At 43.6% G+C, this 26578-nt stretch overlaps 1 protein-coding gene across 1 annotated transcript in view; it reads right to left on the bottom strand.

Annotated features, from left to right (window-relative positions):
* Positions 1-16333, bottom strand: part of CNR1 (cannabinoid receptor 1) — a 37513-nt gene extending 21180 nt beyond the window's left edge. Inside the window, exon 1 of the mRNA XM_060753012.2 lies at positions 15765-16333. The gene's annotated coding sequence lies outside the window, so the exon portion shown is untranslated. The remainder of the gene's footprint in view (positions 1-15764) is intronic.
* Positions 16334-26578: the final 10245 nt, after the last annotated feature.

Here is a 26578-nt window from a genome sequence, read left to right as displayed (position 1 = left end):
CTTCTATTAAGTTATCTCTTTTGTTAAAAGTATACATTTATTATTCTCCTTTGCTTTAATGAGTTGTCCATGCATACTTCACTTTCAAAAATATACTTTTTCTTAGGAGCTCTGAGCAACCAAGTTCAATCACAAAGCATACAATTCCCATTATGGCTACCATTCTAATTACTCTGTAAACTCAGAATCAGCATTTGAGCTAGTGTGAGACAGGCAAAAAATTATTACTGGTACTATGTTAACTTTTTGGCCTGGAATTTCAGTCTATAATGATTCTATCTATAATGATTATTCTTTTGAAATCTCCAATTTATTTACCTTTCTGCCTTCCTAAAATATACATTAATGCCATTTCCATGATCAGCTTTAGTTGCTATACTGGCTGGGGATAATGGGACTTGTTGTACCACACATCAAGAGGGTCCCGAGTTGATGGAAGGCTCAGCTCCTCTCTCATTTCTGAAGGTCATGGCTACCATATCCTGTAGTGTTTCCAATATACTCAGTAAATCGCCCATGCATTTAATATTAAACATTCTAGCTCACCTTAAATTTAAATGTCTTATATAAATATCCCCCTCCTCAAAATGATACTTGTCTTTTATCATTCCAGATCACCTTACGTTTAAATGTATTTTATGTATACTCCCTCTCCAAAATGATACTTCTCTTGCTTGCAATTTCTACTTTATTTTAACTATTAAGAGAAGATATTTTCTCTATAGGATAAATAGTCTAGAACTGTATGTTCTTTTGCTTCCTGTCTGCTTTGCCCTGGAAATCAGCTGAAACGAGCTCTACTATAACAGCTGTTCTGCAACAGGAAATCTCTCTTTCAGAAATCTAGGGCACAATCCACTGCACCAGAGCAAATCTCCCCGGGACTCAATTGAGTCCTTTAACTCCTACTCGTTTCTCCTGTTGCCATTATGAGAGGCACATGCAGTGCTGAGCATGATACGACCTGATAAGCCATTATCTGCTATAGATCTATGAGCAATTCATAGGGATCCATCCAGTTCACTTCACAGGCTGAATGTTGCCTTGCTTTACTCTAGGGCAGGCCTGCACAGCTTGGCAGTAGAAAGGGGCCAAAATTAAACAGACTAAAACATTTTGGACAGCAGACAGGTTTTTAGCAACTCATTCAGGGTTTATGAGAGGGTGCCTTTCCCTCAGAGCAAGCAGCAAAGTTGATTAGTCTTGATTTCCCTGCCTTCCTTCAGTGTGGTGACAAGTTGCAATCCTTTTCTGAGGGAATGAAGAAGTGCCTCCGTGCTTGCCTCCACCGCTCTTCTTTTCTCGTTGCCTCTGAGTTGCCTCCACTGTCTCCTCCTCCGGAGGGAAAAATGGTCAACTCCACACCACTAATTTCCTTCATTTGTGAGGGAAAAACATAGCTTCACCATGAAACCCTGCAACAACTTTATGATGAAACTGTTTCTCCTCCACAAGTGAGGGAAACGAACGGTGCGGAGTTAGTGGTTTTGCCACCAGTTGAGAAGGACATGACAGAGGCAACTCAGAAGCACAGAAAAAGGAAGAGCAGCAAAGGCAATAACCGATGCACTTCTTGTTTACCACCTACCTCTGCCTCTAAAATAGCCAATCTAAAGTTACATTTTTACATAACCTAGAACCCAAGATTTCATACCCTCTGAAAAAAGGTCCAACACACCTTAAAATTTCATCCCTACTCCCCATTACTTTATCCTAGTCCAACAATCTCCCCAGGCTGTGTTTCCAATTGAAACCAGCACTTCCAGCAACCTGACCGGTGATGCCCCCTTACCACAGGTTACTTTGGTTACTTTGGTGCATAGTAGATGTAAAATACTTGGAAGAAAAACTGTGGGTTCCAACGGCTACTCTTCTGTAGTGCTGTATGTGACTTCCCTCTCTAAGACTTAGGCTCAGAGCCTCTGAAGGCCAAAACAAATCTCCTGGGCCGCATATAATGTAGGTCTGCTTTAGGATCCACTTTTAATAATATATCCATGCATCTTCCATTTTGTTTTTCTGTCTCAACCTGACTTAATAGGATACTACTTCTGTGAGACTTTCCAGTCCATCTATTTACTAGCCTAGATTTTTTTAAAAAGCAGTTCCAGATGGTGGTGATAACATTTCAATGACTAACCCACTTCAACTTGGGCTAACTTCATGGCTAATTGAAATGGAATTGTCATTTTAAGATGCTGGTTCCCAAAGTAGTAGCTCCAAACACATCACAAGTTGCAATGAGTGGCTTCCATGTCAGTGAATCTGTTGGGCTGTACCAATACTGCAGAGCTATAGCAATCTGACATCTCATTCACTACCATGACTCAATGATATAGAATTCTTGGATTTGTAGTTTTGTAAGCTATTTACACTTCAAACTCCATGACTCCATAGGATGGAGCCCATGACCATTAAAGTGGTGTCAGACTGCTATAAATCTGCAGTGTAGATGGTCTTTTGGTTAGCTTCGGTTTTTAGTCCAAATTTTAATAAGAGCTATCCAACCCTAGATGAAATGACTGTTATTGGTGTAATATTGTCTATGTAGAAGCAGATACATTCCATGAAAAACAAACTAAAGGCCAGATGAACAGGTAGTACAACCATTCTCTCCAATCTTAAGTTTCCATTCTTCTAGGGGTCCACATAAGTGTCTTATATTAGGCTGACTCCTAAATATTAGACATCTACACTCTGAAGCCATGATCCAACCATCATGGATTGTTTAACTGAAGTGTCTTCAAAAGCAACCTTTAGGGGCAACCCCCCCCCCACCAAAAAAACAACAACAACAAAGCAATACCTCTCCTTCCAAAATAACCAAAACTTTCCTGGTTGCCTTTCACAGAAAACTGAGACTTTAAATAACATTAGCAATAAACTGGTTTAATACTGCAAAAACATTTTTTAAAAAACCTCAACAATTTAAGGCATTTTTCCAATGTAGCACAGCAAATCCACTAAAGCAATTTAAAATGGAGGCAGTAACAGCATAGATAATTATTAAAAATCCATGCCAGTAAATCTAACTGAAGGACAGAATGATTTGGTATGTGCCTTGGTAACAATGCTTGTTTCAAGCAGTACCAAGCATGTTGCTTATACCTCTCCTCGCTCAACAAGTGAATTTGTAACTCTCTCTTTCAACTCTCAGTGCAATTAATGGATTTAATTGTGCCCATGGTTCTCTGCTTTCAAGTCATTTCTGACTTATGAGGACCCTAAGGCAAAGCTATCATGCGGTTTTCCTGGCAATTTTGTTCAGAGGTTTGCCTTAGCCTTCCTCTGAGACTATGAAACAGTATGACTTGCACAGTGGGTTTCTAAGGCCAAGCGGGGATTCCTACCCTGATCTCCAGAGTCATAGCCCAAAGCTCAAACCACTACACCACACTGGCACACTGGACAAAAATTGCAAAAGAATGATAACCATAAAATGATACTTTTGCAGGTGTACTTTTCATAAAGGATACATTGAAGCCCACACAGAATCTAGTTTGAAGATGCTAGTGTGATCATAAACACAAATGTAAACACAAAATGAATGATAGAAACATTGCTAAGCAATGTCTTCATCTTTATTAGAAAAGATCTTCTCTTTATGGTTACTAAAAGGCAGTTTCAAAAATTCAGTATCAACCTCTCAGTGAAGTGTTAACTTCAGCCTTCCAGTGAAGTGTTAACCTTTGGCTATTTTTTGCTTTGCCTCTGACTTAAAAGCTATGACTAACAATTTCAAAGTTTCTTTAATATATCTATAATATATATAGTTCTGGTAAAAAGGAGGGATATAAATGATGACATTTCCTGCGAGTGTATTAAAATCAAAATTGTAAAACTTATTTCCAGAAGTACTCTGTAGGTGCAAACAAACTATCAAGTAATTTCACTTTCAGTAGACTCCCAAAATAGATGTTCCTATAAGCAATTAGATGCTCTATGTTCAGCATAAATATTCCCTTGTTCTAATTCATGTCCATTTTGGATACAGACATTCTAAAAGAACAAATGAGGGGACATCATTGGCTTTAATGGTGACAAAAAATGTCAATTTTGACTCAACTATCACACTGGTTAATAGTGTGTATGTGTACACACACACACACACACACACACACACACACACACACACTAGCTTGGAGACCCAAGCCTAGGTTATTTGAGAAAGGCATTGTTTGTTTTTTGAAGTTTGGTAATGTAAAATGCTATTTATTAGAAAAAAGCCAGTCTTTGCTTTTGTTTTTTATGAATGCCTCCATTAGAAAATGTATAAGGATGTGGGTGATCTACAATTCCCAGAATCTTGGGCCAATCCTTCCCAAACCCTGTCATTTTTCAAAGTTGGCCATATTGGGTTTGTGTGGCAAATTTGGTCAAGATCTCATATCAACTGGGTTCAGTGCTCTCTGGATAAGGGCAAACTACAACTCTCAGATTTATAGGCCAATCACCCACAAACCCAGCCAGTATTCACAGTTACTCATGTTGGTTCTGTGTGTCAAGTTTGGTCCAGATCTGTTGTTGGCTGGGTTCAGTGTTCTCTGGATAAGAGTAAGCTACAGCTCCCAGATTCCCAGGGCAATCATCCCCAAACCCAGCCAATATTCACAGGTGGGCATGTTGGTTCCAAGTGCCAAGTTTGGCCCAGATCTGTCATTGGCTAGATTCAGTGTTCTCTGCATAAGGGTGAACTACAACTTCCAGATTCCCAGGGCAATCACCCCCAAACTCTACAAGTATGCACAGTTGTCCATGGTAGGTTTGTGTGCCAAGTTTGGTCCAGATCCATTGTTAGCTGGGTTCAGTGCTTTCTGGATAAGGGTGAAGTATAACTCCCAGATTCCCAGGGTATCCACCCCCAAACCCTGCCACAATCAATTCCTCTGTTTGCTATGTGCCATAGGTCAGGGTAGGAAAGAGTTAAGGACAGGCAGTGAACGGGATCATGCAAATTCCATACAAGGAACCCTGGGATGCCTGTCTGTAGTGGAGGAAACACATCAAATCTAGGATGAAATTGTCCCTGAATGAAAGTATTCCTTGGGTGGTGGGCAGTATCATGTTTGTGGAGGACATTGGCAGTGTTTGGGCTACATGTTCATGGCACTTGCTATAACCTGCAATGTCAGTTAAGCAAGTGCCTTTGGAGGCTTCTCAGCACTTGGAATTATAGCCTGTTTTTGGAGGCTGGAGGCTGTCTGAGTAAGTGGACACCTCCGCCACATACACACAGACACATTTTTCACTTTTATTATGTGTATAAATTTTGTCAAGTCCAGCTGAGTGATTGCAGCCCAATACAGTACATTTCTACCGAAGAATTAAAGTTACTCAGTTTCAGAATTCCAGTGATGGCGTTTCCCATTTTAACTTCAATAGATATGTTTTGATACAGAATTACTACTTGGTAAGAACTGCTGAAATAGTTTCAAAGGAATACTCAGTGCCACGCAAGTCTAATATGCAACTAGTGATATGAGTATATCTTAAGAGAAATCTCAACACTTTATATTTCCTCTTGTGAAGTGGGAGTATCCCTGTGTATGATTGATATGGTAGTGTGGAAGAGAGGGGGGAAATACAACAAAATGTAAAAAGAAAAATAATCTCCTACTAAAATGAAAATAATGGCTAATGAGACTGGCTAGATGGAATTTAATCCAACAGCTGTAAAGTCATAACCAAGGTACTGAGATGAGAAAAAAGAAAGAAAGATGCTTGAGATGGCTTAAAGAAAGCTCACGGAAGAATTTCTAAAGGGCAACTGGAAAAAACACAGAGTGTTTGTACCCTGTAAAAATATACAGAGTATTTGAAGCTTTGGGAAGACATTTCACATTTATTTATTTAGGTTTAAACTATATTCTATCTCAACTGCTGAAATGTGATGTTGTATCCTACAAATATTAAAATGCTAAAGTACAGATCTTACAGTCAAACAAGGAGGGTGTACAAAAGTTTGAGTATTAGACTAAGAATCATAGAACCAAAAGGTCACGAGAGTCATCCAGTCCAACCCCTGCCAGACAGGAAAGCACTCTAGATCCACCCAGTCTCTATTTTAAAATCTACATAGGAGACTTCACTACAGGCAATGTATTCCACTGCTGAACAGGGTTGCCACCAGGAAGTTCTTCCTGTCCACTATCAGCATTTTGACATCCTCTCCTCGTAGTAGTCCTACCATTTCCATGTTTTTCCTTTTGCTATGGAAAACCTTGGAGGAAAATTCTGAGAGTGCCTTGGACCGCGAGAAGATCCAACCAGTCCATACTCCAGGAAATAAAGCCGGGCTGCTCAATGGAGGGAAAGATATTAGAGGCAAAGCTGGAGTACTTTGGCCAGGAAAGCTTGGAGAAGACAATGATGCTAGGGAAAACTGAAGGAAAAAGGAAGAGGGGTCAACTAAGGGCAAGATGGATGGATGGATGGATGGTATTCTTGAAGTGGCTGGCTTGACTCTGAAGGAGCTGGGAGTGGCCACAGCAGACAGGGAGCTCTGGCATGAGATGGTCCATGAGGTCACAAAGAGTCTGATGCAACTGAACAAATAAACAACAACAAATGGAAAACCTATATAGAAAACCTGAGTTCATTAGGAGCTTAAGCTTTTCTTTCTCCCTGCACATGTTGGTTATTCACTGAATTCCTCTTTGGCATTTTTCTCCCTTTTCCATGTTACATGTCCATTTTATACCTTAACTCCACTGAAAGTTCTTTAGACAGTCATTGTGATTTCTTGAGACACCTCTCATTTTCCACATCATTGGAAATGTTTGAAATTGTGCCTTGAGTATCTCTCTCTCATCTGCCATGAACTTTGTCTTTCAGGATCCCTGATCATGGGGTCTCACAGTTTTTCCCTAAGTTTACTGAAATTAGCTTTTGTAAAGTCTAGAATGTGTATCTATGCTTGATTTCCTCCTTTCCGCTGCACTACAAACTGCAGAACATTTTCTCTCCCACGTAAAGATCCCACCAATTATGTGCCATTAACCAGGTTATCAGATCTTGATTAGGATCAGATCTAAAATAGATGACCTCCTTGTTGCCTCTTCCAATGTCTGGACAATGCCTGCAAGGCAAGTGTGGAAATTTTGCACTTGAAATTCTTGGCAGAGTTTGATCTCCAACAAATATCAGGACAGTTGAAACATCCTATGACTATGATATCAAATCCATACTGAACTATAGAAATCCACTGGGTGTTCTTGGGCAAGTCACATTCTCTCAGACTCTGATGGCAACATCTTGCAAAGAAGACCCAAAAATAGCATCACCATAAGTCAGAATCAACTATTGGGACATAACAATAACAAATACAAGAAACTGAGAAGAGGTATAGTGGATCAGAACAAAGGTTTATCTAGTTGTCTTCTATTCCCACAGAGGCAGATAACATGTCCAATGAAAAACATGAGCAAGGCATGCACATAACCCTGTTATGTTCCCTGGTAGATGGCATTTATGACTAGTGCCATGGACAGACCTATACTTCATTATTTCATATGTTCTATTTCAGGCCAAGGCTAGATTAGTGCTGGAAAGAACATCAAGATGATTGATGAGTCTAGACTAGCAGGGCACAAGCCAAAAGTTGATATCTTTGCTAGCGCAATCTCAAGAGATGAACCCAGCTCAGGATATAGCAAAAATGGGCCCAGTATAACAACGGAAAGACAATCAGGGAGATTATGATTACGGTGCACAGCATTGCTCAGAAATCCTCCCTGCCTGAAAGGGAGGGTCTTTAAAAGATTGAATTCTATAGGCTCAGCTGCAAGCTATTGCAGGCATTCACAGAGATGCCATGCAGACAAAAGTGCCTTGCTCTTGAGGAGTCCATGACTGATGAGACGTCATCTTTTCAAGCGAACACTCCTTTGCACAACTGCAAGCCTAGCCCATATCTTTACAAGATAGCATTCTATTGCTGGCTCTATTGCTTCCTCTACCTCTGGATGCTGGCAGGAGGGGCATCTGTAAGTCTTTCCCTTGAGATATCAGTGTTTCCCGGGACAGTTTGTAAGTCCCTTGACCCAGTCTGTTTCTCTTGGCTATCTGACTGAAGAGGCTCCAGCTTGTTCTCTGAAAAGGATTCATGTAGGTCAGTGGTTCTCAACCTGTGGGTCCCCAATGTTTTGGCCTTCAACTCCCAGAAATCCTAACAGCTGGTAATCTGGCTGGGATTTCTGGGAGTTGAAGGCCAAAACACCTGGGGACCCACAAGCTGAGAAACACTGATTTAGATGGAGGCTGCTCAAGATCTGACCCAATCAATCACTACCTCTTGTGGTAGTGAATGTCATAATTCAGCCATGCACTGGGTGAAAAAGACATTCCTTTTACCTATCTCAAATCTCGAAATAATGATGCAAATGATGCATTTGACCCAGATATGTTGCTTACCAGTTAAAGGTTGAGAGAAGCCATAATAAACTAATGTGTTTTTTATTCATATATGCAACTGTGAAAATGTTCTTCTGCTAGACAATAATGATTGGAATATGGATAAAAATTTTATCAGACAGTAGAAATGAGATGCTAGAGGCCTAAGGATATGTTGCAGATGAAGCGATGAATGGATTTATGAATCTGTGGATGTGAGAGGAAAAGGAAAGTCAGAATGAGGGATGATGATACGGTAATAGAGAGAAATGTAAGACCAAGATCATAAAGGAAACCGAGAGGAAATGAAATTCTCTTCTTAGATCTATAATTCTTCAGATAATTTGGGTAACAATAGCCTAGACATTTCCTTATTTTTCTCCCTGGAGAAAAAAAAACCCAAAAACATCTCACTGAGGTTAAAAGGGCTAAATAAATATTTTTATTTTCCATAAATGTGCTTTTACAGAATGGTCAACACATGTCATATAAATTGATAACAAAGCTACCATATTTATCATTGGTTTCCTAGTCATATTTGATATACAAGTGTTTTCTGTATAAATACCGTTCTCAAAGTATTTTCAAGACAAACATGTTGGAAGTATTAAATCAAGCAACACATGCAGCTTAGTGTTATTAGAGGTGTGCAAATGGACTCATCAGCAACAACACAAATAAGTAGTTTAGACAAACAGACATGGTCAGGATCAAGGGGGAAAAATAACAGATTAAAAGGTGTATGACTACTGAAGAGGGGAAATGGTGATTTACATGGTTTTAGAGATAATCCAGAAGAACGTGTGAAGGTAAACATTTCCAGTAGCTGAATGGTCTCTGTGTATAACATACACAAATTTATACTTAGGAAGTAAACTAGCACACAAAATCATATTCTTATCTAAAAGTCACACAGACACAAACTAGTAACTGGTCCCTTTAGAGGAGGAAAAAGCATGTCAAGATGTCATCACCTTGCCACTTCATGAACAAATGTAATGACATATATAATCTTCTCCATGCTTCTTCTGTTTCTAAGCCAACAAGTGTGTGTGGGATGTGTGTGGCTTAGATATCACCAAAGGTAGATGGATGGATTTAGCCCAGTCCTAAGGAGATGGCCCGTTTTGCTTAAAAGTGGCAATTAATAAAACTGCCAGTATTTTTTTTTACATTAGCCCTTAAGTCTACATTCATGTAGAAAATGATTGATATAATGTAAGGCTTGCAGGTAAGAGGAAAAACAGCTTTGTACTAAATGCACCATCTTCTATCATCAGATTATTAATAAACTTAATAATAATAAACTTTATTTATACCCTGCCACAATCTCCCCAAAGGGACTCAGGGCAGCTTACGAGGCACTCCGGGGTGCACATGTAACATACAACAGGTAAAAACAGTACAAAAGTATAGTGCAAGTCACATAAAATTATAACAATCCCCGTCAACACATGTAGCATAAAATCAGAACAATAAAATTTTAAAACAACAGTAGATAAAACTAACTGTTGTCAATTCATTAACGGAGAAACCCTTCCCAGCATGTATTTTAAGTCTCACCACAAGTCTGAATTCAAGTTAAAAAGTATTCAGGCACACAACTTAAGGGAAACTAGTAACTGTTGATATAGATACATGGCATATTATGGTAATACCTCAGATTGTTTAAGCACTAATAAATCTTTATATAAAAAGGAAAAATGTAGAATATCCTGCTAAGAATGACAAAACATGTATTATACTGCAGCTGTAATCCTCCACTTCATGGTAGTTTTCCATATAAATAATGCTTTGTTGTCTGATAAATAAATGCATAATATCTTTTGTAGGCATATAAAAAGTATGTATACTTAAGCAATGAGCTAGAGTATGTGCTAAATATATAACTACACACACACTATTACTGATACCTGAGTAAATGTTGAAGCAATTCACGGCACAAATCAGAATGCTTCATATCGAAGTGTAAGAAATTAAGCCAAAAGATATAACAGGAAAAACTGCCCTATGCATGTCAGCTCAGAAGAAAGTTCGGTGAAGTTCACTGGAACGTATTCTCGGGTAGGTTTATACGGGACAGCCTTCTAAATGTTTGATAATTGACAGAAATATTTCATGAGAAAATATTTGCTGCTATGTGAAAGCCATACAAAAACATTTTTAAATGGGAGAATGTGCCATTGAAAATAAGGTGAAAGAGCTCCACTGAGATCACAGGTAGATTGACTCTCAATACCCTGCTCAAAAATCTCACATAATACTAAGCAGATATAACCTATTAGCACACTGTGTTAAAAACAGACAGACATGGCTAAAAATACCAATCCCTTACTAATTTCACATAGTCATCAAGGGGAGAAAAACTTTGCAAGCTTTCCTAAAATGCAGGTGTGAAAATCTACTCCATCTGGACTAAAATAGATTTTTGTAGTGTTTCTTAATCAGCACCTTCTACTCCCATCTTTCTAGTGAAGATGACTAATGCAGTAAACATGACAGCTACAGAGCTAAGGTTGCTTCTGTAGGCAACCTGTAAATCCTAAGCATCACATCTTTTACTCTCAAATACTGAGTTAGTGTTTATGATCCATTTGAGGAAGAAACGATCTCATTTGTTCGCAACCAACATGCGAAAACATCAAGTGGAGAAGAGGACATGGTTCCTGACCCTTCCACAGATCAGAAGATTGTAGCTTTTCTTTCCCCACCAGCAGTTGAAGTTTCCAAAACATCCAATAAAAGCATGTAGGTCTTCTTCTCCACTATACCTAGCAGTATAATAACAAACTGAAATATAACATTTAGTGTGATCATGCTGACTTCTAGGAATAACACATAATAAAAACCTGCTCTGAGAATGCATGAAGCTGAAACGTAGCTCAGCCTTCTAACTGAATTTTTTTTGTCTATTCAAACAAGTAAGCTGTATAAAAAGCTTTTCCCCATAAATTCAATTTGGGATACATTTTTGTCATGTCTTCCAATGGGTAGATATTTTGGATAAAATAACTGATAAAACAATTTCCTAGAAACAGATGGCTCAGATCCCTATTATCATTAACATCTCTTCGCATTTTGTTGTTCTGTTGAGACTGAATGAATTTTCTCAGAAACACAGTTCACATTCAAAGCCACATAAGTCCTAGCAACATAAGCTGCTCAGGCTGATCAACAATGTAGGGACAAAAAAGGTTACATCTTACTACAACTGTACTTTCATATTGATAGCATAAGGCGGTTTTAGGCCTACCTTGGTACATTTGCAAAGCTGCACTTGAATAAAGGACCTGGCATGAAGTCCATTAGAGACAGACAGAGAAACAAGAATGGCGTTGTTATAATTGAAAGGATCTATTTTTCCTTGGCACCTGTATCTATCCGCAGTTTTTTGAACCTGTCCATAACCTGTAGGGTGTGAGGATTGCTAGTAACACACATTTTAAAACAGTTGTCGGCTGTACTATATCCATTTTACAAAAGAGAAAAAAGGGAATAACAGCAATCAAAGTTTTCAATTTGTACATAGGGCAAAGAAAATGAAATGTGTGAGAATTGCACTACAACATCCACAGTCTGAAAACGAACAATTTCTAAAACTAATAATGAAAGGGAAGAAAAAAGGCTCACACCTAAAGGGCAAAATTGAATTCCACAGATGCTCTGTAGTCTGATTGATTTGCTGGAGAAAATTCATGAAATCAGTTTGCCTGAAAAGAACATGAATCTCTTAGATTAAAAAAAGGACACCAATCTCCCATAAGAAATTAGTGAGATGCGTGGGAGTGAGCAGATGAAGTAAGCTTGTGCAGTCAGAGAAGGACAAAACAGACCCTCTAAAATGATAGTCAAAACTAGATAAACGACTGTTACATCCAAGTGTTTCGTCTGCTTAAATGCAAAGGCGAACAAGCCCTCAAAGCCTCATTATGGAAGCAACACTTGATATTTTCAGCTTGATCTTAAGCAAAGATCTGTCATTACATAAAATCAGGACATTTCAGAAATCAGATATAAAATTTTGGATAATTAGAAATGAGAATGTCAAAAATAAAAAGTAAACTTTGTCTGCGATACAGTAGCTATTTAGTCAAGTATTAACATAAAGGACTTAAGGAAGTCCTTTATGCAACCAAGTCAAGACAATTATGTAAAGGGCTACTAAAAAGTTTCAAGGCAAGTTGCAACACAATCCAATGCAATTTTACTTGAAAGCAAGTCACAGGGATTCCAATTAATTTAGTCCCAAACATGTTTTTAGGACTTCAATTTTGGAATTCCAATCCCTCAATATTTTTCACTATTTATCTGAACTGTTACTAGAAACTGATGCTCTTCAATGTTTGGACATTCCCTCTTTTTCATGAGTTCTGAAATGAAATTATTTGTTTTAGGAATTCTCTTTAATATCATTTTAGTGAAATCATTCTACATGCCGTTCTAATATATTCTGAAAGATGACTCTATGTGTGCCACTGCAACTAACTCATTTCAAGCCAGTGCAATTGAACATGTATATATTTGGCTTCAAACTAATTAGACACTTATTCCTTTTCATCCTATATACGGTTAATTTACAGTTGCTACATAACATGAGCTGTCACCACACTAATGAGTTTTCCCCCATCTACAGTTTCTATTACGTTTAATGTGAAAAATAATATATTACAGTCAGCTAATTGTCACAGCATTAACCACTTTATGACTTAAAGGTTATTAAAGATAAAACATGCTATTCGGGTCACATTTTTCAGATCAAACAACAAACTGGAATAACACAAACAACACATGGAGATGAATGGGGTTTTTTGAGGCAAAGAAGAACAATAACACTGAAAGAACGTGCAGAAAGAGTGAGAGAGCAACAACACCCTTATACTTAAGCTTACTGTTGCTTTTTAAAATGTTTACAAATATGTCTTTGCAAGTTTAATAACCCTAAAAGAGAGAGTTTTGTCTATCAGTGCCCCTGGATTCATGAAAATAAACGTGCAAATAAGACCATCTGTTTTTCTTAAAGTAAAAAAAAAATCATTGTATTATACAAGAAAGGTATTAATGTTGATACTGCAACATTGTTGTACAGTTCACATTCAATCAGGATGAGGAAAGTGGTGTCGGAGAGGATTATTCCATCTGAAACTTGTTACGTTCCCCGCCTGGGAATGCTTCTATTGTAGACTAGCTTGTATCTTTTGACAAGAAACCTTCCCAAAGAAGAGTTTGCTTGTCAAAATACCTGACACTGAGCACTATCATTTAATCGCTCCACGGCGGCTGTATTTAAGGCACCATACTGTGCCAAGGATGGAGATGAGATTGGATCCTGAACTGTTTTAGAAGGCATGCAATGCTTTATGGTTTGCTTCTCTGATGCTTGACAGAACAACTCTGCACCGAGGACATGCCAAGATAAAGCAAAATACAAAAGAAAACAAGAAGCCAGGTTTGCTTCTTTCTCACTCTTCAAAACCTTGGCTGTTGGGGCGTGGGCAGGGTGGGGGTGGAGAAGAGATAATACAGGGAAAATCAATAAGAATGTCTTCCATTATTAATCACCAAAGGGTTAGGATTAAAGATGAAACCCTCTATGTCAGACAAAGTCCTTTGGGAACCTGGAAGGTTGGCCGCTCTGAGAGCTTCTGTGTGGAGAAGAATGGACGCCTATTAACCATACAACTACCAGTCTTTCGCTTGGAGAAACCCCACGTCCCCTTTTGTTAAAATCATATGCATTATAAGGGGTAATTAAATTGAGAGAAAGCACACTGCACAGCCTCTCAGTCTTGCTTGCTTTATTATGTAGTTACATTGCCCTGTTATCTTCTGGGTCACGCAATCCATACTCATAAAGCAAAGGAAAGAATGGTATACAATTTATCATACAGGTGAAAAGCGATGACTTCTGTGCATGCCACCCACCAATTTGGGGTTGCTTTTGGGGTGTGGTGCTTTGGCAGGCAGCTTCCACTAAGCAGACATCACCGATAACAATAGAGACCCCAGTGGTGCAATGGGTTAAGCCCTTGTACTGGCAGGACTGATGACCGACAGGTCAGAGGTTTGAATCCGGGGAGAGTGGGGTGAGCTCCTTCTGTTAGGTCCAGCTGCAGGGACATGAGAGAAGCCTCCCACAAGGATGGTAAAACATCAAACATCCAAGTGTCCCCTGGGCAATGTCCTTGCAGACGGTGAATTCTCTCACAGCAGAAGCGACTTGTGGTTTCTCAAGTAGCTCCTGACATGAACACCCCCCCCCCCAGATAACAATGACTTAAAAACTAATCTAGACTGAAGTCTTAGGTCAGTATCCAGTATCCCTATTTAATCACCAATTAATTACTGTTCATTGGGATCACCTCTTCCATCACTCAAGGAGCATTATTCTCTTTCTGGTGGCACAATAGGTTAAATCCTTTTCTGGCAGGACTGCTGGCCAAGAGGTCAGTGTTTTAAATCTGAAGAGAGCAGGTTGAGCTCCCTCTGTCAGCTCCAGCTCTCCATGCAGGGACATGAGAAAAGCCTCCCACAAGGATGGGAAAACATCAAAACAATCGGGCGTCCCCTGGACAATGTCCTTGCAGATGGCAATTCTCTCACACCAGAAGCGACTTGCAGTTTCTCAACTTGCTCCTGACATGGGGAAAAACCCAGTAACAATAATTAAAAAACGAATCTAGACTGATGTATCCAGTCAGTATCCCCATTTAACCACCAATTAATTGTTCATTGGGATCAACCTCTTGTATCACTCAAGGAGCATTATTCCCCTTCTTAACTTGGGAGAGCGTGGCAATACACCCAACTCCAGGAACAAACAACCTTCGATGTGCTTCAAGGGTGCCGCTTGATCCTGAATCTTAACAGCGGCTTATGATCAAAAACCGAGAAGTCCATTCATTCCCTACGGATCTCAGAGCACAGACCGACGTGACTCTTCCTACCTTTGCTCCTCTACCTGAATAGTATCAAATAGGACCCCCAAAGCACCCGTGTATGTGCATTCAGTGCACAGTAAACATTTTGAGGGGGCGGCCACCGACAAGGAACACAAGCGCACAGCACACAGAGGGAGCAGATACAACACAAGCCATGATTAGAGCTCCCTTCAAGGAAAATAGAAATGTTTGAAAACAACATCATTCACTCGGGGAAGAGACCCGCGTGGATGGCCACTCCGAGGAGATGACCAACTCGGCAAAGGGACCGTCGGGAGGCCGGGATTATCGGTGTCGCGGGGACCTTGAACGGTTCACAAGGAGGTTCTTGAGGAGGAGGGAAGGCGCGCGTGCTTTCCCGCGTCCTTTTTTTGACCCGCGGGAGGCAGGTGTGGTGACCCAGCCCGCCCCCGGTAAGGCGCCTCTTTTCCTTACCTTTGTCCCTTCACATGGCCAAGGCTGAGGAGGAACACGAAGAGGAGGAAGAGGAGGAAGAGGAAAAAGAGGGAAGCGCGCGCCTCTCTCCTGCCTTTGCTGGGCGCCTCGTGGTCTTCCTTCCTTCCCTCCCTGACCACCTTCAAGGGTGGAGGAGGAGGAGGAGGAGGAGGAGGCGGGGCGGGGAGAGGAGGGGCGCCAGGAAGGCAGAGGGTCTCTCTCTCGCTTCTTCCCCCTCCGAGCAGCCTCCTCCGCCCCTCGCCATCCAGGCTTCTCCGCCGCCAAGCGCCCACCTTGCAGACCCAGTCTCCTCCTCTCTTTTCCTTTCCTTTCCTTTCCCTTCTTTCCTCCTCCGCTGCCACTCAGGCGAGGACTGGGGCGCCTTGCCCGACGTCTCCCTTCTTAAGCGCCCGCCGCCGCCGCCTCGTCGTATTCCTCCTCCTCCTCCTCCTCGCCTTTCCCCCCTCCCTCGCGGTCCCAGTCCTCGCCATCGTCACGTGCCCAAAAGGAGCCTTTATTGTCCCTGCCTCGCGCCCAAACTTCGCGCCTGGGCCAGATTGCAAGTGTGTCTATGTGGGTAAAGGGAGAGAGAGAGAGAGAGGAAGGTGTGCGCGCGTGCAGGGTGAACTTCCCGGTTTGGGGAGGGAGGGGGGCGCCTTAGAAGCGGAATGGGCTTCCTCGGAGTGCGGTAACCCCCCAGGTCGGAATAGTATCTCTCAAGAAGGCTTGGGTTGCATATTCCTGCAAGGCGGGCGGGGGTTGGACTGGATGGCCCTTGGGATCTCTAGATGGGTGCCGTCTATGTACCTGTTTTTGGGGACGGAAATGTCTGAGAAAACAATTGAAGAGAGATATTGACAAGTTGAAATGTGTCCAGAGGAGGGCGACTCAAATAATCAAGGGTCTGGAGAATAAGCCCCATGAGGAGCGGCTTAAAGAGCTGGGCATGTTTAGCCTGCAGAAGTGAAGGCTGAGAGGAGGCATGATAGCCATGTATAAATACGTAAGAGGAAGTCATTGGGAGGAGGGAGCAAGCTTCTTTTCTGCTGCCCTGGAGACTAGGACCCAGAACAATGGCTTCAGACTACAAGAAAGGAGATTCCATCATTAGGAAGAACTTCCAGACTGTGAGAGCCATTCAACAGTGGAGCTCTCTGCCCCGGAGTGTGGTGGAGGCTCCTTCTTTGGAAGCTTTTAAACAGAGGCTGGATGGCCATATGTCAGGGGTGCTTTGAATGCAATTTTCCTGCTTTTTGGCAGGGCTTGGACAGGATGGCCCATAATGTCTCTTCCAACTCTATGATTCTATGAAAATGGTGTTTGAACTGTGGTGTTGGAGGAAAGTTCTGAGAGTGCCTTGGCCGTCAGAAGATCCAACCAGTCCATACTTCAGGAAATAAAGCCCAACTGCTCACTGGAGGGAAGGATAGTAGAGACCAAGATGAAGTACTTTGGCCACATCATGAGAAGACAGGAAAGCCTAGAGAAGACAATGATGCTGGGGAAAATGGAAGGAAAAAGAAAGAGAGGCCAACCAAGGGCAAGATGGATGGATGGTATCCTTGAAGTGACTAGACTGACTTTGAAGGGGCTGGTGGTGGTGAAAGCCGACAGGAAGCTCTGGCATAGGCTGGTCCATGAAGTCACAAAGAGTCAGAAACTACTGAAAGAATGAACAACAACAATGAAAATGGATCTGATGGGGAAAGGCTGCATCTACATCAGCCCCAAGTGGCGCAATGGGTTAAACCAGGCATCCTCAAACTGCAACCCTTCAGCCGTTTGGGCCTTCAACCCCCAGAATTCCTGACAATTGAACAAGCCCGTTAGAGCTTCTGGGAGTTGGAGGCCCAAACAGCTGGAGGGCTGCAGCTTGAGGGTTAAATCCTTGTGCCGGCTGGACTGAAGGTCGGAGGTTTGAATCTGGGGAGAGTGTGGATGAGTTCCCTCTGTCAGCTCCAGCTCTTCGTGTGGAGACATGAGAGAAGCCTCCCACCATAGATAATGTCCTTGCAGACAGACAATTCTCTCACACCAGGAGCAACTTGCAGTTTCTCAAGTCACTCCTGAAACACAAAAAATGGGCAAACTTGGGCCCTCTCTCCAGGTGTTTTGGACTTCAACTCCTTCCATTCCTAACAGCCTCAGGCTTAAGTGACTGAGGGTGAAAAGGAAAGCGCCCGAGGCTGTTGGGAATGGTGGGAGTTGAGGTTCAAAACACCTGGAGGGAGGGCCCAAGTTTGCCCATGTCTGTTAGAATCCGTGTTTGGCACCACTTTTCACTGCCTTAGCTCAGTGCTATGGAAGCTGTAGTTAGGCAAGGTATTTTGCCTTCTCTGCCAAAGGAAGAGGGCAGGTGCCTCACCAAAGCACAGCTCCATAGAGGCTATAGCAAAAAGTGGTGTCATAGTGCTCTGGCTGGATAAAATGAAATGCAAAGATACAGAAAGGGGGACAATGTCTGGCTTTACAGCAGTAGGTGTGAAAGAGATATTGGAGTCCTCATAGACAACAAATTAAACATGAGCCAGCAATGTCATGCAGCAGCAAAAAAAAAAAAGCCAATGGGGTTTTGGCCTGCCTAAACAGGAGTCTAGTGTCTAGATCCAGGGTAGTCATGTGCCCCCTCTATTCCAGACCACACCTGGAATCACACTGTGTCCAATCCTGGGTACTGCAATTGAAGGGAGATGTTGACTCTAAGCTGGAATATGTCCAGAGGAGGGCAACTCAAATAATCAAGGGTCTGGAGAACAAGCCCTATGAGCTGGGCATGCTTAGCCTGCAGAAGAGAAGGCTGAGAGGAGACATGACGAGGACCATGGATAAAATATGTGAGGGGAAGTCAGAGGGAGGAGGGAGCAGGCTTATTTTCTGCTGCCCTGGAAACTAGGACGCAGAACAATAGCTTCAAACTACAGGAAAGGAAATCCCACCTGAACATGAGGAAGAACTTCCTAACTGTGAGAGCTGTTTAGCAGTGGAACTCCCTGCCCCGGAGTGTGGTGGAGGCTCCTTCTTGGGAGGCTTTTAAACAGAGGCTAGATGGCCATCTGTCAGGGATGCTTTCAATGAGATTTTTCTGCTTCTTGTCAGAGGGTTGGACTGTATGGCCCACAAGGTCTCTTCCAACTCTATGAACTGCACTGCCATATAATCCAGTTTATCAAAGGAGACAATCCGGATTATTTGCTTTGAACTGTATTATATGAGTAGCTTGTTGTGAGTTTTCCAGGCTGTATGGCCATGTTCCAGAAACCCACAGCAATCATACTATTACCAGGCTTCTCTCACGTCCCCCATGGGGAGCTGGAGCTGACAGAGGGAGCTCAACCGCGCTCTCCTCAGATTCGAACCTCCAACCTTGCAGTCTTCAGTTCTGCCAGCACAAGAGTTTGGGTCATTGCGCCACCAGGGGCTCCTGATTGTGTGCTGAACACTCTCATTATATAATAATAATAATAATAATTTATTTATAACCCGCCACCATCTCCCCAAGGGGACTCGGGGCGGTTTACATGAGGCCAAGCCCAACAGTACAGCAATGCAAATATACAACATAAATACATACAGTAAAATATAATGAAGATAAAAAATAAAATACAAAACAATATAAATGACGGGGCGGCGTGAGGAGGAGCCTTGCGCGTTCAAGTTGAAGGAGGTCTGGCTCCGTCGGCTTTCTTTCACCTTTTCTCCTCTCGGGTCGCGCGAAAGGGCTGCTGTCATCCGGGGGGGGGGGGGCAGACCCTCGGTGGACACCCCCTCCCTCCAACTCCATGACGAAACGGCGCCTCCTCCCCATAGCCACCCATTCAGTCAGCCCGGGGTCTTTCAATAATTCACCCTCATCGCCACCGTCGCCTCCCTCCCTTCTTCCCTCCCTCGTCTGGGCGGCTTCCTCGACGGAATTGGGAGATAATCTAGTCTGATTCTGCAGGCGCTTCGCTCTCTCCCCCCCCCCCCCCGCTTTTCTTTTTAGGTCACGAACAACAAAAGCGGGCTCAGAGCGCTTCAGTCCCCGTATTTCTTTTCCCGCTTCGTCTGGCGCGTAAAGTAAGCCACTCCCCTGTGTCCAGAGAATGCGCCCTTAGGCGTGGGTAGGCGGCTGCAAGGGGTTGTCTTTGGCGCCAACATCACCTCTATTCCTCTCTCAGGAGGACAGTCGGACCTCCGTAAACTATCCACGGATTCTGCACCTAAGTCAGTGGTGCTCAACCTTCCTAAGGCCACGACCCCTTAGTGCAGTTCCTCATGTTGTGGTGACCCTCAACCATAAGATTATTTTAGTTGCTACTTCATACGTGTAATTTTGCTACTCTTATGAAGCATAATGTCAATATCTGATATGCAGGATGTATTTTCATTCACTGGACTAAATTTGGCACAAGTACCCAAAATGCCCACATTTGAATACTGGTGGGGTTGGTGAGGGATTGATTTTGTCATTTGGGAGTTGTAGTTGCTGGGATTTATAGTTCACCTACAATCAAAGAGCATTCTGAACCCCATCAATGATAGAATTGGGCCAGACTTCCCACACAGAACCCCCATGCCTTGAAGGGACTTGCTGACAGGAGCCTCCCTCCAGCCTTGCACACTCTCCCTCACCCCACACATGCGCCAGGCATGCCTTCTCTCCCCCTCCCTGCCTTCAGTTATTATTATTATTATTATTATTAACTTTATTTGTACCCCGCTAGCATCTCCCGAAGGACTCGATGCGGCTTACACAGGCCGAAGCCTCAAACACAATACAAAAGAAAACATAGCACAACAATAAACAAAGCAAATCAAAACAATTAAGCAAAATAAACCACAATGACAATACATCAAGACACTATTAAAAACTGGTTCGGCCGGCGCAGTGGGGTACAGGGTTAAAAAGTGCTGAAATTGGCAGGGGAACGTAGGATTAAAAGTGTGGTGTGCAGCAACATTGATTGAGCTAAAGTGCTTCTAGGACTTGGGATGGGGATTCCTAGTCTGGGAAGGCACAACGGAACAGCCAAGTTTTTAACTTCCTTCTGAAAACGGCTAGAGTGGGGGCCTGTCTGAGATCTTTTGGGAGGGCGTTCCAAAGTCTGGGGGCCGCCACGGAAAAGGCCCTGTCACGCGTCCCCACCAAGCGCGCTTGCGACGTGGGTGGGATCACAAGCAGGGCCTCTCCGGATGACCGTAACGAGCGTGTGGGTTCGTAGATGGAGATGCGGTCACGCAGGTAGGGTGGTCCCGAACCGTTTAGGGCTTTGTAGGTAAGCACCTGCACCTTGAATTGGGCTCGGAAAATAAAAGGCAGCCAGTGGAGCTCCTTAAACAGAGGGGTAGACCTCTCTTGATAGTGAGCCCCGGTTAGCATCCTGGCTGCTGCCCGCTGGACCAATTGAAGTTTCCGAGCCGTCTTCAAGGGCAGCCCCACGTAGAGCGCATTGCAGTAATCCATTCTAGAGGTGACCAAGGCGTGGACCACCCCGGCCAGATCAGCCTTCACGAGGTATGGTCGCAGTTGGCGCACAAGTCTCAGTTGCGCAAAGGCCCTCCCGGATACCGCCGACACCTGAGCTTCAAGTGTAAGCGAGGAATCCAAGAGGACGCCCAAACTGCGGACCTGTGGCTTCAGGGGGAGTGTAACCCCGTCCAACACAGGTAACCACCCTATACCCCGATTCGGTTTACGATCGACCAGGAGGACCTCTGTCTTGTCGGGATTGATCTTCAGCTTGTTCTTCCTCATCCAGATCGACACAGCGGCCAGGCACTCACCTAGCACCTGAGGAGCCTCCTTGGAATTAGGTGGAAAAGAGTAGTAGAGTTGTGTGTCATCCGCGTAGAGATGGCACCCAACTCCAAAACCCCGGATGACCTCTCCCAGCGGTTTCATGTAGATGTTAAAAAGCATGGGAGACAAAATAGAGCCTTGCGGGACCCCACAGGTCAAAGGCCAGGGGTCAGAGCAGGCATCTCCCAGCTTCACCATCTGAGTTCGTCCCTCCAGGAAGGACTGGAGCCACGACAGAACCGTGCCCCCAAGGCCCATCCCGGAGAGACGACCCAGAAGGATACCATGATCGATGGTATCGAAAGCCGCTGAGATGTCCAAGAGAACCAGCAGGGTCACACTCCCCCTGTCCAGTTCTCTGCGGAGGTCATCCACCAAGGCGACCAAGGCTGTCTCGGTGCCATGGCCAGGCCTGAAACCAGACTGTGACTGATCTAGGTAGTTGGTATCGTCTAGGAAACCCTGAAGCTGAGAGGCGACCACCCTCTCCAGCACCTTTCCCAAAAAGGGGAGGTTGGAGATCGGCCTGTAGTTATTCAGTACCGAGGAGTCAAGGGAAGCTTTTTTGATAAGTGGGCGAACCACGGCCTGCTTCAGGTTAGATGGAAAAATTCCTTGCTCCAGCGATGTATTGATAATCGGTACAAACCAGTCAAGCAACCCCCCTCTGGCTGATTTAATGAGCCAAGATGGGCATGGGTCCAAGGATGAGGTGGTCGCTCTCACAGCCCCAAGGATCTCCTCCACGGTTTCAGGAAGAACAAGCCTGAAAGAATCCCATAAAATTGGACAAGCAGGTGCCTCCGTCACCTCTTCTGGCACTGCGATGGAATTGGAGTCGAGCTCGAAGCGTATCTGGGCGACTTTATCTGCAAAATGGTGTGCGAAATCGCGACACCGAGCTGCGGGGTCGTCGGGGAGCTCCTCCACCGCTGGTGGGTGGAGGAGTTCACCCACGACCCGAAACAGCTCCGATGATCTATTTGCTGCAGATGCTATACGGGTGGTCGTGAATGACTTCCTGGCCGCCCGTATAGCCACGGAGTATGCCTTAAGGGAGGCTCTAGCCCGTGTTCGGTCAGACACGTTCCGAGATTTCCTCCATTTGCGCTCTAGCCCCCTTCTCGTATGCTTCATCACAGCCAACTCCTCGGTGAACCAAGGAGATGGCCTGTCACGACGCAACGAGATGGGGCGTTCGGGTGCGATCGTATCTAACGCCCTGGCCATCTCCCCGTTGTAGAGAGTTACTAAGGCGTCGATAGAATCGCCAGGCTCCAAGGCAGGAAGAACCCCAAGATTCCTCAGGAAACCGTCCGGATCCATCAGTCTCCTAGGGCGGACCATCTTAATTTGTCCTCCACCCCTGCGGAGGTTTAGGGTCGCAGTAAGTCTAAATGTGATCAGATGATGGTCAGACCATGACACTGGAAGGTGATGGTCAGACCATGACACTGCGACCCCTCCTCCCCGCCCCCCTTGTCTGGCCTGTTGATGCACTCCGAAACCTGGAGGACACAGCTGGGAAAGGTTTACACCTCCCACCTCGTCCAACCAGGTCTCGGTAATGCATGCCAGATCCGCCCTCTCATCCAGGATCAAGTCCTGGATGGCTGCAGTCTTACCATTTTCAGTCTCAGAAGCAGCCCTCCCCTTGGCTGAGAGGCCACCCAATCACAGCTTTTGCCATCTGTTTCCAAAAAGCCTCTGATCTTGCTGACCAAAGTGTTGGCAGTTCAAATCCAGGGAGCAGGGTGACCTGTTAGGCCCAGCTTCTGCCAACCTAGCAGTTCAAAAACATGCAAATGTGAGTAAATCAATAAATCACACTTCTACGGGAAGGTAACGATGCTCCATGCAGTCATGCTGGCCACATGACCTTGGAGGCATCTACAGACAACACCAGCTCTTTGACTTAGAAATGGAAATTTGCACTATCCCCCAGAGTCAGACACGACTAGATTTAATGTCAAGGGGAAACCTTACCTGTACTAGTATCAGGGACACCACTGCATGTCATGAAACTTGCGTACCCACAGACTTTGCCTTCTATGAGGGTCCTGGAGCCAAAGCCCAGCTGATGCCAAGGACCCACTCTTCAAGCCACAGTCATGGATTTGATTAAAATCTCTCTGACCCCCAGGTCAATTTCCTCTGGTCATGTTGGAGGACTTTGAAATTTTTAGAGAGAAGACCTCTCTAGTCACCTCAGAGTTTTTCTGGTGCAATTCTGTGGTCATTCAAGAAGACACAGAAATCCCCAGACAGAGGTTCTCTGAGGGTAAAAAAAAACCCCAACAATTTATTTATTTGCTGGGTTGCTTTGAGTTTTTTGGGCTGTTCCAGAAGCATTCTCTCCTGATGTTTCGCCCACATCTATGGCAGGCATCCTCAGAGGTTGTGAGGTCAGTTGGAAGCTAGGCAAGTGAGGTTTATATATCTGTGGAATGCTCAGGGTGAGAGAAAGAACTCTTGTCTGCTTGAGGCAAGTGTGAATGTTGCTATTGGCCACCTTGATTGAATAGTCTTGCTGCTTCAAAGCCTGGCTGCTTCCTGTCTGGGGGAATCCTATGCTGGGAATATTAAAAAACTCTACAATTAATAAATAAAGAGGAACACTCAAATAACAAGGGAATTCCTGACATGAAACAATCAAGGCCAGTTAATACCTCCCAACAAAGTATTTCCCCAGGCAGGAAGCATCCAGGCTTTGAAGCTGCAAGGCCATTCAATGCTAATCAAGGTGGCCAATTGCAACATTTACACTTGCTTCCAACAGACAAGAGTTCTTTCTCCCACCCCGGATATTCCACAGATATATAAACATCTCTTGCCTAGTTTCCAACAGACCTCTCAACCTCTGAGGATGCCTGCCATAGATGTGGCATCAGGAGAGAATGCTTCAGGAGCATGGCCATACAGCAACCCAGTTTTTCTGGTCATGAAAGCTTTTGACAACACATTCTTTATTTGTGTTTTTTCCACTTTCAGAGGGGTCCTCCATGACTGAACATGCAGGTTCCAGTAGGCACTTCTTCCACCGGATTGCCCACCTTAACTTCTCCTGTCTTGTGTCTGATGACACAATTTGTCATGCAAAAAACAGTCTGCAGGCATTTGACTAAGCCCTATTTACACCTGCCATGTTTACAGCTCTCTACTCAAAGTTCTTCACAGACAATGTTTCAGTAATTCTTTACACTGCAGCGCTTACAACAACTTTTGGTGTTGTTGCCTGCCTTTGAATTAGCTAACCCTATAATGTGGCTTTCTGGGCAAGGTGAGGGGTTTGTCCCTGCCTTCTTCTGAGGCTGAGAGACTGTGACTTTCCCGAGATCACCCAGTGGGTTTCCATGGCTGAGTAGGTATTCAAACCCTGGTCTCCACAGGGGCTTAAATACCTGAAGGTATCAGATCCAATCTGATCTTGAAAGCTATGCAAGGCCAGCTCTGGTTCATCCTTGGAATGTCTTTTTCTTTAATGTCCTTCCTTGCTTTCTACATCTTTTTTTTCTTCACATGCCTATCTATTTTGATCATATGCTTGCGTTACTATCATTGAATCTGTTTTATCCTGTAGAGGTCTTTTCCTTTTCATGCATAAGAAAGAATGCATGTTCTTATGCCTAAGGTTTGAACACAGGACTTCCAGATCCACAAGCCATTCTCTTGGTGCTGAGGGCACTGTTGAAATGAAGCAGCCGTTCCTGGGAATGAGATCACTGGGAACCCCATATGAGCCACCTGGTGGTTTTGGAAAGAAGAGAATTGAAATACCTGCATTGAATGTGATGACTGCAGTGCTGCTTTTTTCTCACATCTCTCATTCCCTAAGTGTGATCGTACTACACAGTGATTTGATGCATAATAATGCCCGTTTGCATCAGTTTGGTGGGGGAAAAACACAATAGTTGGGTGTTTTTAGGTAGTGGCTTCATAAATATTAACACATTCTTAACAATGTAATTAAATAAAGACAAGTTATCTAAGCAGATGTGCAATGGCGTACAAGGAAAATAAAAGTACTCAATTTGATACTTATAGAAGGATGAAGTAGGTTTCTGCAAGCAATATAATGTTTGCGCTTGCAAAATTATGCCACTGGATACAACCAATTAATGTTAAATACATTGTCAACTAGATGCTTCCTGAGATGGCAAGTTGTTGGTTGTGTAAACTGGAACAAGTAGCTCATGGAGATGTCCATTAGGTTTGTTGTGTTACAGCTTATGGCAGTAGTTCTCAACCTTCCTAATGCCACAACACTTTAATACAATCTCCCATGTTGTGGTGACCCGCAACCATAAAAAAAAATCGGTGCTATTTCATAACTGTAATTTTGCTACTCTTATGAATAATGTAAATATCTGATATGCAGGATGTATTTTCATTCACTGGACCAAATTTGGCACAAATACCTGATATGCCCACATTTGAATACTGGTGGGGTTGGCGGGGGGATTGATTTTGTTGTTTGGGAGTTGTAGTTGCTACGATTTATAGTTAACCTGCAATCAAAGAATCATAGAGTTGGAAGAGACCTCATGGGACATCCAGCCCAACCCCCTGCCAAGAAGCAGGACAATCGCGTTCAAAACACCCCCAACAGATGGCCATCCATCTGTTTAAAAGCCTCCATAGAAGGAGCCTCCAGTATACAGTACTTCAGGAGTTCAGAACATTCTGAACTCCCCCAATGATGGAACTGAACCAAACTTGGCACACAGAACTTCCATGATCAACAGAAAATACTGGAAGGGTTTGGTAGGCACTCTCTGTTAGTTTTTGAGTTGTAGTTCACCTACTTTCAGAGAGCACTGTGGATTCAAACAATGATGGATCTGGACCAAACTTGGCACAAATACTCAATATGCCCAATCTGAATACTGGTGGAGTTTAGGGAAAATAAATCTTGACATTTGGGAGGTGTAGATGCTGCGATTTATAGTACACCTACAATCAAAGGGCATTCTGAACCCCACCAATGATAGAATTGGGCCAAACTTCCACTCACAGAACCCTCATGACCAACAGA

Source organism: Anolis sagrei, chromosome 1, assembly GCF_037176765.1.
Source record: "Anolis sagrei isolate rAnoSag1 chromosome 1, rAnoSag1.mat, whole genome shotgun sequence".
NCBI classification, from domain to species: domain Eukaryota; kingdom Metazoa; phylum Chordata; class Lepidosauria; order Squamata; family Dactyloidae; genus Anolis; species Anolis sagrei.
This window is presented reverse-complemented; position numbering and strand designations above follow the sequence as displayed.